General features: G+C 38.4%; 1 protein-coding gene across 8 annotated transcripts in view; it reads left to right on the forward strand.

The window, feature by feature from the left end:
• The window catches only part of NCAM1 (neural cell adhesion molecule 1), a 143,361-nt gene that overhangs the window by 1,210 nt on the left and 129,128 nt on the right, over positions 1-13,023 (forward strand). The window lies entirely within an intron of this gene.

The following is a 13,023-nucleotide window of genomic DNA, read 5'->3' on the forward strand; positions in this document are numbered from 1 at the left end:
AATCCATTGAAATGGGTTAATTTCTTAGAATGGATAGACCATTTGATTTAGTTTGAATTGAAACAAATGCCTATCACTTTATCAGGTTATTGTTTGCCAGGACAGAATGCATATAAAGAAACTCTTGACTGTTCTATGTGTTCTAGAATCATCAGGCTCATAAGATCCTGAATCAAAATATTTTTTTCTTTATAGATAAGTTTTAACACTGTTACAACAATTGGGTCTTTGTAAATCAGGATAGGTACTTTTCATAATTTGTTGTTGATTTTCAAAGTATAAAAAACAGGTCAATTTTCTTAAAATGCATTTACTCAGCACTGGTGAGGCCACTTTTGGAGTTGCGCTGTGTCCAGTTCTGGGCTCCCCAGTACAAACAAGATATGGACTTACTGGAGAGGGTTCAGTGACGGGCTGCAAAGATGGTGAAGGGACTGGAGTATCTTTGGTATGAGAAGAGGCTGAAAAAGGCTGAGACTGTTTAGCTTGGGAAAGAGGAAACTTGAAAGGATCTTAGTCAGTATGGATAAATACTTGATGGGAGGGAACGAAGAAGAAAGTCAGGTGTTCCTCAGTGATGCCCAGTGACAGGACAAGAGACAACAGGCACAAACTGGAATGCAGGAAATCCAGTCCTGGAAGAGGTTGCCCAGAGACATTGTGGAGCCTCCATCCGTGGAGGCATTCAGACCCCATCTGGACAGAGCCCTCACTAACCTGCTGTAGCTGCCTTCCCCGTCGGATTAGATGATCTCGAGAGGTCTCTTCCAACATCAATGGTTCTGTGATTTTTAGTACAGCTACCGCTATAAAAATAGTTCTAATAGATGCTTATTTAAATCTTTAATTTTCCATTTTTTGTTTCTCTCAGTGATATGTATCAACCTTGGAATCTCTAACATAAACAAGGATGTTAATTATTAGTTACTGGTTTATGTTTCATAATAACTTACCGTGTTGGTTAACTTGAAACATCTTTCCAAAGATGTGAAGGGGAGTGTTTAGACCTGTGTGAAAAGGTTGGGAAGTGTGTGAAATAAAGGGTTACAGTAAGAAATAAGCCAGGTAACATATTTGGGCTACATTTTGAGCTCATTTTGGGGAGAGTATGGTATATTGGTGCGGGAAAGGTCCTTTCCGTAGGACAGTCCTGGCTGAGTTGCACATAGGAAGTGTAGTTGACCTGGTGATAAATGATGAAAAATAGTGATGAGAAGTTTATGCAATGGAAATAGAAAATTGGTGTCTCCAAATGTGAATGGACTTTTCCGGATGTTTTACATATTCTACCTCTTGTCCAAAAGTAACTATATCTATATATATAAAAAATGCTTTAAATGTTACTGGAACTGCAGCAAATTCATATAGAAGTTAGTTAATTGTTACTGAAATCAGTTTGTAATAGTGTAAACTTTCTTGTTTTATTAAAAAAAGCAAACCTCAACAGTCTAATTATTTTTTAAAAAAAAGTGCAGTTATTTACAGTAGGTTTTAAACGCAGTCTTTTTAATGTGAAGGTTGGTATATGTTAAGGATTCAAGAATTTAAATCCTATTTTTTTTTCACTGCCTTCATATCTGGGATGTTCAAGGCTGCATTTAAATATGATACAAAAAATGAACAGCCAGTTTGGTGGTGTTTACACAATATTGGCAAATTGGTCTTAATGTGTGGTATTATTGCATAATCTTATGTTTAAAATAAACACTGGAAATAATTGAATAAACCTCAGAATTTGGAAATGCTTGTTGGTGGTTCTTCACATCCCACTAAAAAGCAGGCTGTCTTTGCATATTAATCACTCTTTCAAAGGAAGTTCGCCTTATTTGCATTGTGCATGCACTGAGGAGTCCCATAGCATGCCTGAGAAAAAAAAGGGGGGGGGGGGAATTGGAATTGTTGTTCTCAAAAGGGTTTTTATTCCATTCAAGTGGAAAGACTGAATGCAGGAGAATTAGTGCAGTGTTTTGTGGAAGAACAGTCCCATTTGGTCATTGCGTTTCATGTGGAGCAATCCTGGCTTGTAAGGACTCTGAACACTGGGGGTAGGGTTAAGAGGGGAGTGACTCATCATTGTGTGATGTAATCTACAGGATGCGAGATACTCTTAATTAAATGTACAAATACTCTGTGGATTATCAGGCAATTAGGATTAAAAAAAAAAATAAATTGGTGAAATGTTTAGTGTTTGCCTTTTATGAATACAGCCACCAAAACTCTGGTCCCTTGGAAAAAGTGGCAGATGGAAAGATTGGGGAAATTTTTAGGCGGCCTGAGTTTTGGAATAACAGAATTTCTTATGCCTACATCACTCCTCAGGTTGATGTGCTTTACATTCCTTCAGCTGTTACTGAGCAATGTGGGCCGACAGGTTAATGAGTTTGTTACCGTTGTCTGTAGCCTTTCTGTTCTGGCTGCAGATGCAGGGAAGGTGAGCTTTTCTGTTACTTTTACATGAGACATCTTCATATAAGCAAAGAAGGTGTCTAACAGTCTAAAAATATCCTTGTACTCTTTTATTCTGGGATTTTGAAACGTGAGCTTTAGGGAATGGTAGAGATGTTTTGGCGAGCTCTCCAACTATTTTGCTTGGTATCCTAAATGAGAAGATGTACAGAGAAAAGATAGGGGTGTGTGTAAATATATATGTATGGAGTACACTATAGTGGGAATTTTCTTTCAAAAGAAGCTGTGGCATGATGAGTAAGCATGTTGGCCTGCAAACTGAGCCGGTGATTGTGGTGTGGTGATGAGTAGCACTAGCAACAGCTTCTGTTGTAAATACAGGTGAAACCTAATCGTATTCCTGTGGTGACATTGTTTCTGCTGAAGGCAATGGAGAAATAAAGGCATCTGTTGGAGGGAGAAACTGTGGCTCAGACAAGTAATATAATCACTGTACTTCCCAAATCCAAGGATGTTTATCGTATGTTTGTGTTAATCAGTAACATTGAGCCTTACTGTTTGCTGAAGTCCTTGGTGTCTTTTTTTCTTTCCCTTATCCATGCATTACCAACTACTTGGGCATGTTTTCTTACACTGAAATAACTTCATTTTGGTCTGCTAGAAAAATATAAGACTTAATGTGAAATCCACAAGGTGCCAAGTGAAGTCATGTAAACTGTAGGAGTTTAGAAACAGTTATCCTACGAGCTAAAGACAGCGAAGGAATCGTGAGTGTGGATGTTCTGGCTGGGGCAAGGTCGATTTTAACTTGAAAAAGTCTTTACAGAAGTTAATCCCAGGAACGGAGCTTTGGTGTTTTTATTGTTGCCATCTGTAATACAAAATGATTTTTGTCTTAGCTGAAGAGAGTGGGGGTTTTTTGTTGTGAACATGAGGAATTGTTGTGTAAATTTGGTAACGCCATTAATGCAAGAAGACAGGAAGAGCATTCTTCTGATAAACTTCCACACTTCTTGTATTTCTGTGAGACTATTTTGGTTTATGATGTATGTGTGCAAGTGCGTATATTCTAGGGTAGAAATGGAAAGATTTTGATAATGTATCAAAGCTTTGCCAGTATGTCATTGCAGTTACCGCATCTATGGTCAGAAAAAAAAAACCCAAACCATCTGTGCAGTACACTTTCCATTCCTTGCACATTTATTTTCTTATGTTCATACAAGGCACATTGCACTTCCCCTGTTAGAGTTTAAGGGTAGTAGCAAATAATACACATAACTAATGTTGATATTATATTCCGTCAGTGGTGCATTTAATGATAGCTGCCTTAATATTTAGTCATTGAATTGTTTGTGCAAGCTGTGGCTTTGTTATGATAAAACAATGCACTACTACAGTGCCCTATGTTGTTCTTTGAAAGCTTATAAATAACCTTTCTAAACTGTCTCTCTAGCTGTGGGTATAAATGACCCTTATCTGTGCTTAAACGTTCCTTTTGTGCAGTTCAGGATCTAGCATGTGCAAAGCATACTTACAGTATCGACTGCTTATATTTTTCAGGAACTTCATTTTTGGTTTTGGATATTTTAATACTGAGAGAAACAGTCATCAGACAGTTGTGTATACCATCTAATCAACAGCTGCTTATCCAGTTGACTTATTAAATTATTACAAGCCTGCAAAATTCAAAAGAACAGACTACTGTAACCATATTTCAGTTGTAGTGTTTTCAAAAGATAATCCCTTAGAAGTATAACATGCTTTTAAGGGTTGTGAACAGACATGCAGAATTACTCCATAGTCCCCTAAATCCTTTTGGAGTTTAATCTCTTCATCATCTGTGGGATGCAACTTGAAGGCATTCAGGATTTATTATATACTCCCCTGTGCTTGGTATTTGTTAGAAAAAAGCCAGTTGTACTGGAATACTATTAAGAAAATTAAATGTGTATATGTATTTATTATGGACATGTAGTCTGCAAGGACTAATGGGCACTAGGAAAGCAGTCATAAGTGAAATGTTAATGAATACTGAAGAGGTAGTAATCCTACTTAGCTGTTCTCCCTGTTGTCATCACTAGGAATTCTGGTGGTCCATTTGTCTGTCCCTTCCATCAGGATGGAGCCCTAGCTAGATGTGTACCTTGTTTCATATCTGCAAAAGCTGCTCTGATTTCAGCTCGCTAGCGGGTTTTTTTCTGTTCTAGCTTTTGTCTTTCTGCAGCTGGATACATCTACAAGGAAGAACAATGTTTATCTCAGTTCTGTAGCAACCTGCTTATTTATTTTGGTAGGGGATTTTGTATCTACAGTTTAAAAGCCGGTTGGCTGCAGATTTTTTTCAGCCATGGTCTTTAAGCTGGGTTTTGCTGAAGAGAGCTCATTGGCCTGTAAGAAGAGGAATGGCATATGGAGCAAGAGATCTAATTTACTGCTGATTCATTCTGGCTTTGCTGGTGTTTATTGTGTTTGTTTGGTTTTTTGGTGTGGTTTTTTGGGGTTTTGTTTTGTTTATTTTGTTTGTTTTGTGGATAGGCTTCGGCTAGCCAGCTCTATCATTTTTCTCCATTTCTCTGTAAAATGAGTATTTCATGGAAATACTTCATTTGTAAGAGCAAATTTAGAGTAGTTTGTGCTTTATGGGCAAAAATAACCCGAAGAATGAAGTGGTGAAGTGTATGCTTGTGTTTGTATCTAGGAGAAGACTGTAATTTTCTGCATCAAGCTAGCATGAACATTAGCTTTTGATTAAGGCTGTACTGTGAAATGTGTCTGTTTAACAGAATGAAGGTGTTTTTTTTTGTCTAGGTACTTGAAAATGGGTATTTCTGTTGGTAGGATGCTTTTATTCCTAGCAAAGAAGTGTGACTTTTATGGTTTTGCTCTTGCTCAGTTTGCTTTTGCATAGTATTGGTCATTAGGAGGTGAATCCTACACTCAGGTGTGTGTGCCAGGGTGTCACCCGCATCAGTGACAGGTGACGTAACCGCCAGGAAGGATCTTGTCTCACCTGTTCTGAGATACTGTGCTTGAGGGATTGTGGCAAGCGGGCACCCTGTCAACGTGATTACTGCCGAAGGTTCAGAGGGGTTAAGTACAGATGAACGTAAATCTCTGGACCAGCCAAAACCTATGCTTTTGCAAGTAGGTGGGCATTCCTGTGAGTTGAAATGAGTCGTGGTAATCTTCCTTACACCTGCTGTAAAAAATAGGGATTTAACCGAAAGAGGGGAAAAAACAGCCTTACGAGGAAGCATGCTACCTGCCTTACTGCTCAGACTAAAATTCATTTGACCTGCTGTTTCCAATCGTGATTTGCTGTGCGTGGTTAGGAAAAAATAGAGAAAAGTTATGTATACAGTGATCTGTTCCTTGCTAGATGCTCTCAGCTCATTTAAACAGTAGTGCTGTTAGGATTTAAAACACTTAGTCTGTCAACATTTGATAGTATTTCACACTTACAGTCTGTTCTGTTGTAAGAATGAAAATCTTCCTCTTCATGTATATACAGGCGAATCTGAATATGATCAAGTAATGCATTAAACTCGTACCTGCTCGATTTATTCTTTTACTCAGTCTCTCTGCCACGAGATAACTTGCAGTGCGCTGAAGTGTTTTAATTGGACTTTTTTTTTTAATAAGTATTTTGAAACAGTTATGTTGCCATTATTTTGCTAAATAGAGGTTGAATAGTTTAAAAGGTGCCTTTGTACTTGGAGCAAAGCTGTTTCAACAGTATCTGAAGTGTGTTTACCTTTATCTTTCCCTGTACTCTGTGCATAGTCACAGGGCAAACACACTTCATTTTCTTTTATCAGTAACAGTGTTTGTGTCGGCTTATACAACACAGTAATAAATAAACTTGTTAGACACAAACTTCCTGGTTTTGTGCTTTGTGGTAATTTATTGCTAAAGTAAGAATTTGTGGTAAATGAGAAAACTCTTTAAGTGCTGTACTGTTCTCATATTAGCAATAATGAAAGCAGTCGCTTTCTTTTTAGTAGGTACACTTAACTCTGATAACCTGTCCTCTCTGTTTTAGTTACTGTCACCTTCTGAAAATACTAATCCGCAAAGAAAAGACTGATGTGCCCAATTATCTATAGATGAAAGTCCTAGTGTATTCTGATTTTCAAAACTCATTTGATTAAAAGAAACTGACTGTATGTGGGGAATACTTGTTTAATGAGAATGGATCTAGATTTAAATGAAATCACAAACAATATGTACCAAGTCACTGCTGTTTTTGTTGTAGTTATCCGTGAACTGAAGATGCTGTTTTCTTGTGGCTTTGTAGCTGGCTGCAGGCACTGTGTCAGGTCTAGAGAATGGTTAGGGCCATATTCAGCAGCTTTTGTGTATTCCTAGTAGCTGTTTCTCATGAACCTAAATTGGTACATGCAAGTAAGACTCGAGATAAAAATAGCAAATCCATACTAACTTATTTCATGTGTTAAGTCACTGCATTATTTATGTATTTCTGCAGTGTCTTTTGTGTGCAAATGCGGTGGTGATTTATTATTTATTGGGGCATACAGCAGTACCTGCAAGTATTAAAAAATAAAGGATAAAGATATTTTCATATCAGGTGAATGGTTTTATCTAATCGCCTTTTTCCTGAAGATTGCAGTGAGTAGTGGGACATGAAGAATTTAGTTGGAGTGGTGAGTGAAAGCAATGCTGCTGATTCCTTTGGAATTTAGCACTTTAAATGGATTAGAACTAAAAATATCTCTGCCTAGCGTTGTGTCAGATCCGGAAGCGTTTTAAAGTATTGGCATTTACATATTTGATGTAAATTTAAAAAGATTTCCACGTTGGAGCTAAATGATAGCATTGTCAATGTAAGCTCTTTGGGAATCGGTATTCTTATTGAAACAGCTGAATGTTGGACGTAATTGTAAAATTAACATGTATTTTGCTAAAATGGTAGCCCACAGAACAAGTGTTTCAGAAAGAAGATCTAATCTTTGTTGTATGCAGGATGTGTAATTCGCTCCTTAGAGATGGGGAAGCCTTAACAAGAATTAACCTCCTTTTGTAATTTGGGGCTGGTGTGCTGTCTTTCAGCATCTTGACCATATCTTACTATTTCACGTATGACTGTGCATGTACTTAAAGTACTTGCACCTGCTCTGTGTTTTGTTGTCTGCTGTACCTTTGCAGAATGAGTAAAATGTAGGGACATGAGAAAAGAATGCAAACCTTATACCAACAAAAAGGGATGGCTTGTTGGTTACATGGATTCTTCTCAAGGGAATTGCCATTATTTTTGCATTTCTTTAAAAATATTTTTTTATCTTGCTCATCAAGTCTACTGGCAATTAATTCATTCACAGGTCCAAATTTTTGTTAGGTGGTGGTTTATTAACACTGCATTATGGCTTGAAATGTACTCCTGCTTATAATCACATAAAACGCAGAAATGGTGTTTTAGCAATGGAAAGTTAAATAATCACATTTTGTGGTTATCGAAAAGGCTCGAATTTCCTTACCTCAGATGATGATCTTTAGAATTAATTCTGGTATGTGCTCCCGTTTTGTTTGGTCTGTGTTCAGACCTGAGGACAGAAAACCACTTCTTCTTGGTTGCTACACAGTGACCATTGTAATTGCCTTCCGTTTTTATAGGCGAGATCTGGTCTCGTCGCCTTACAGGACACTGTGGTCAGCATGTCCGTACCAGTCTCCTGTCTTGCTCACAGCCACAGGAACTGGAAGCCAGACCAGTGAAATGGGGGTAGCTTTGATTATGCTGCGGCTTGATATATCATGTTAGACACTGGAAGATGACATTACATCATCCGATTTACTTTTTCCTCATTTGGGACATGCTACTTGCATACTAAAGGTGTTTTTGTGCAGCTAGCCTTAGAAATCATGTCATGTTTTGAGATGTGGTTTTTTTTTTTAGAGTCAAGGGAAGTATGGCAAAAGATCTAGAATGGTTTGGGATTCTCTTCTGCATTGTATTTCTTTTGTGTCGTGTGTGAACACTGGGTAGGGCTGTCACCTTGCATTCCTCATGCATTATGAATGGCATAATGATATTTCCTTTGTACATGTCTCAACAACAGATTCAACACGTTATCTTTGTATAGTACAGCGTTACAGTACACTTGCATTCTCAGTCTACTGGGTGTATAGCAACTATTACAATCTTAACAGAAGTAGGGAAGCTCAGGTAAATGTAACTCCCAAATGGGTAGATAGATTAATGGTAAAAGTTTTTGCTCTCATAAAGCAAGTGATCTTGGTGCCTTTGCAGAGGGGCTGAAACAAAGGAAATACATAATAGCAGTGTATTTAGTTAGTTGATAGTTGTGGTATATATTGCGATGTTAAACCTCCCTATGCATTCTGCTTTTCAAAACTGCTGGAAAAAGGTTATAAAGTGAAGCAATACTTTTTCCATTATACTGAACGTTTCTGTTAACTTTTGGCCATATTTTATGGTAACTGCAGAGCTATTGGCTGCATGCCAATAGTGAGATTCTGCTGATAGTGACGACGTGTTGCTTCTGCAGGCTTCCAGAAGTTGAGGAAGACTTAAGTGCATGTTACGCTGATGTATTTGATTGATGAGCTGTTGTGCGCTGCGGGAGAAGATCTATCGAGTTGTTTCTGCTTTCATTACATTTAGATGTTTATAGAGGACATAAATTAAGACAGTGCAGTAAAAGACAGGTAAGATTGAAAGCTTTGGTCCAGGTTAACATTTTTGAACTCCACTAGGTGGCACTAATTTATTGTTCTGTTGATAAAGTGACTTTCCCTGAAAAAACATCAACTGCAGTTTGTGATTACAGTGGAAGATTTTTACATTTGGAATAGGAAGCATAAGTAAGGTGATGAAGGTCAGTATATATCTTGTGCATACATATATGGTATCCTTCATGATGCTGTGCCTTTTGAAGTGGAGTAACGAACTGATATTTTGGATGGGATAGGCAGATCATAAGCATATTTTTTAAATATTCAGAACTAGGAAGATATATCAGAAGAAATACTTGCCTAGGTTTTTATCCTCTCTTGCTTAAACATCCTGTTGATGTTAAAAACAAGAAAGTGGTCCGACGTGTTGGGCAGGCAGTGTTTGAGACAGCTGGTTTTTTCCGTAATTGTGTCTCAGAACATCTCACCATTCAGAAGCTCGGTCTGATAAGGAGAAAGAAGGGTATTTCTGGTGGATTATGATCCTGCAAGTACTAGCTTTGGTTAGCATCCAAATGATTAAAATGTGCTGGTGCTGAAGGGATGTGACATGAGCGTATTTTATTCCAGCACTAAGGGTAGAAATGGCCATGACAGTTATTTTTGTAAAGTTGATACAGAAAGAGTTCTCAGCGAAGATCCCCTGTATCATGCTGAGCCAAGCTCTACGTGCACTGTACAAAGATGACAGCCTAATCAGAGGAGCTAGAGTGGTATGTTCCCTTGCAAACCTTGAAAACGTTACTGTGAGAAGGACATTTGGAGTAGTCTTTGACTCACTTGACGGCTGACCATTTTTGGCTCTCTGGCAAGAAATTTCCCGTTGCAGTTGGTAGCGTGTGTAGTTGGGACAGAGGACTTTGCAAAAGCTGTAGGTGTTCTGCTGATTACAGTTGTGGCAGAGTAGAAAATTAGCTAGTTAGCTCAGTGGAGCTAGTGCTTGAGAAGGACGTGCAGTAACTTAATCTCTTGTCTTTCTTCTGCGTTGTACGTGCCATCAAATACTGCCTTTGATGGCACTGTAAATGTGTCTCATATGGACCTCGGATTCAAGACAGTGAGGGAGAATTTTAAGGATGCTTTATGAGAATAGATTTTGAATAAGGCTTTGTTCTGCCAAACAGTACCTTGTTTTCTTCATCTAATCTTGTTTTCCATCAGGCTGATGGGGAGCTATAAGCAGTTTTGCCTCTGTTGACTTTGAATCCAGAACTTCCGGGTGTTTTTTTATCTGGTGCCACACAAGAGACACGGAATTTCTATTCGGGATTTTTGTCTGAAATCAAGAGCTCTTGCTCTTGTGCTCACAGAGTGTGTACAGGTCTGTCTCCAGCCTCCCTCCCTCCATAAAGTAAAGGCTATGTGTTTCCTCTCTTTTCCTGGCAAGTGATTTGCAAATAAGTGGTCTTCCAAAGAAACCAGGCCCCCTTTTTGCCATGGACAGTATCTGCTTGGTCTGGCCTGTATTTGAAGGGGTGAAGTCTTTCAGGAGAACCTGGATTCTCAGAGAAGTATAAAATCTGATAGCAGATCTCCAGCCATTTATCAGTATCGTAGATGTTGAGTGGTTTTTACTGTCGGGCTTCTGATCGGTCAGTTGTAATTTTTGGAGCTGAGTGTAGAACTTAGGGCAGCTACCCACCGAACTGTGCATTACCCCGGGGCTGGCTCTGCTGTTGGGATAGGTCAATGCAATTTTCCAGCAGCTGGTGGCTTTGTCTCCTCCTGTCTGGTGTGGGGGTTTTCCATCGTACTGAAAAATAAGTTTTGCAACTGAAACCAGTTTTCAGGATCTCAAATCTTACTCCAGTGCCAGCCAGCTCTTTGCTTGAAGTTATGCCTGAGAAAGGGCAAGGGCAGGTTTAAAACCCAGATGACAAGGCTGTAACGCTTCAAAACCTGCATCAGGATGCGTGCACAGACAGTGGCTTGATCAGACAAGACACTCCAGTGATGCACATGAGGGAACTGAAGTACATTTTTGTTTAGTTGGCAATCTGCCTTCGGGCATTTATGTTTTAAGTACCGTGAAACAGTTTGATTTATGTGCTGATATTCTTTGTCTGGTTTAGGGTTTGTTGTGTTTTGGGTTTGGTTCTTGTTTTGTTTTGTTTTGGGGTTTTTGTTTTGTTTTCTCTTAAACTGTAGATTCAATTGTTAGTCTGGCTCCTAACACATAATTATAGTTATTTTCACCAGGCATAGCACACTAGGATCTGTGTAGATTTCTTCCAGTCAAATTGGCAGTGTTTTTTAAAAATACCTTTTTTTTTTTTTTTCTCTTGATGCCATTAATTTTTACAGAAATTGACATGCTTTAGGAATTTAACCGTTTGTGAGGAGGCGGTAGGTGATATATGTTGTGGCTTTGAATCCTATGCTTGTCCAAGTGGTTCAGTTTTTTCATTTTTAGTGTAGCTTTGCTTTAATGGTTTAAGGCTTTTTCTGTGAATTAAAATGGCATGTAGGTAAACGCTGTAAAAATACCACAACAGACATTGTGGGTTTGGACAGTATATAAAAGGTATGAGCTGATAAAATGTTGTTTGAATCTTTTTCAGGCATACGTTACCAAATAAAGACTTTACAGAATTTGTGAAAATATATTGCCCTTCTGAGTTATAATCAGTATCTTTCCTAGTGACCTTTTTCCACTGCAGTTTTTTTCTCTTCACAATTTCTGTATCTTGTTTGCTGCATATTGTGTAGCAATTTGAAGTTTTGATATTACCATTCTAGATATGACTGTATAAATGCATTGTTAATAACTTTATTATGTCAAGTGTGTCTACAAGTGCATGGGAATAGTCTCTGTCTGTCCTCTGAGGCTGATGGGGACTGGATGCCTGCTGTTCTTTGGACATATCACAAATCTAATTGTAAATTGGCCTAAAAAGGGGAAATCTACTGAAGCGTGTCTAGGTCTGTTTGATTTGTTCTGTTGGGATAATCAATCAGAACTGATGACGGAGGTGGGTAGAGACATGGGGGGGGGGGGATGGGGGGGCGGGTGGAGGGGGCGGACGATGAGTACAAGGTCTGTTTTCCAGAACAGAAGGTGGAATAGTAATTTATTATCTGACATTCTTTGAAAACAGATGGAAAATACTATGCTTATAAATTTGCAAGGGAAAGAATTTTAGAAGCAGGCTTTGCATATGTCCTTCCCCCCCCCCCCCTTTGTTGCATGCTTAGAAAAATAGAACAGTTAAGTCCGTCCTTGTTGGAAGCAAACTTGTATGGTGTTGAGCCGAGTCCTGCTGTTGGGATGGAGAGCAATTATAAAAAGTCCCAAAACAATCCAATGTGCATATGTTCAATACATTTTAAAAGTGTGAATAAAATAAGAGTTGCTGAGAAGTACAATGAGTTCTGTGAGTTATGCATAAATCTCATAGTACGATTTGCGTTTTTTTAAATGTGACACAGGGCAGTAGCAGGGAACTCTGTACTGGAGATAATTATCTCATGAAGAAAGAGTTGTTGTTATAGGCTAAAAATGCCTACTATTTAAAAAAAATGACCAGTTGAATAAATGGCACATGAATCAGTAGGCAATGTATGTGCTTATTTACGGTAATGGCATATTTCTGTAGTGTACTGTGGTTTGGTTTTACTTGTTTGTGGCTTTTTCCAAGGTGGCTGTTAATTTAGGCTTGATTCTTGTGGTTGTTTCCTCATGGTATTTTACTTTTGTGACAACATGGAAGTTTACTGTTTTGTTTCTTTTTTTTTTTTTTTTTTTTCCTTTAGTGAGTGTAAATGACAGGGTTAATTCTCATCCTTTGCAAATCAAGATGAACTGACACTGGGTTTCACATCGTTGGTGTGACAGTGTGCTCTGCTATAGATGGAGTCCAGATAAAGAATATTTGTGTGTTATGAATTTATTTCCTGTGGCAA

Source organism: Falco rusticolus, chromosome 16, assembly GCF_015220075.1.
Source record: "Falco rusticolus isolate bFalRus1 chromosome 16, bFalRus1.pri, whole genome shotgun sequence".
Taxonomy (NCBI): Eukaryota; Metazoa; Chordata; class Aves; order Falconiformes; family Falconidae; genus Falco; species Falco rusticolus.